Consider the following 554-nt stretch of genomic DNA (forward strand, 5'->3'; position numbering starts at 1 on the left):
TACCAGCTATCCTTCCTGGGAATGTTTCTGCGGGAAAACACCTTTGACCACCAATCCATCAGGCAGTGGTCTGCACGGAATGTCCTCAAGGCCCGACGGGAAAAGGAGATGGTGGATCTGGTCGGATGGTTCCCCGAGCAGACTGCCAAAGTCATTTGGCAGAATGCCTCATCACCACAACATTCCAACAAGCACCAAGTTGTAGCTAGGCTGGTGGTAAGAAGAGCCCTTCCTGTCAGATCATTCCTGCATGCCCGAAGTCTCGCCCCTTCCACACGCGGCCCTCGAAGTGGCTGCGGTGGGGTAGAGACAGTTGCCCACCTCCTTCTGGAATGTGTCTTTGCAAAGCAGTTGTGGAAAGCGATGCAGTGGTTTTTGTCGAGGTTCATCCCAAGCAGCTCTGTAACACAGGAGTCTGTGCTCTACGGGCTGTTCCCAGGGATGCACACCGAGATAGACATTAACTGCTGCTGGAGGACCATCAATTTGGTGATAGACACTCTTTGGTCTGCCCGAAACCTGCTGGTCTTGCAGCGCAAAGAGTTGTCCACGAC

Source organism: Heterodontus francisci, chromosome 50 (assembly GCF_036365525.1).
Source record: "Heterodontus francisci isolate sHetFra1 chromosome 50, sHetFra1.hap1, whole genome shotgun sequence".
Taxonomy (NCBI): Eukaryota; Metazoa; Chordata; class Chondrichthyes; order Heterodontiformes; family Heterodontidae; genus Heterodontus; species Heterodontus francisci.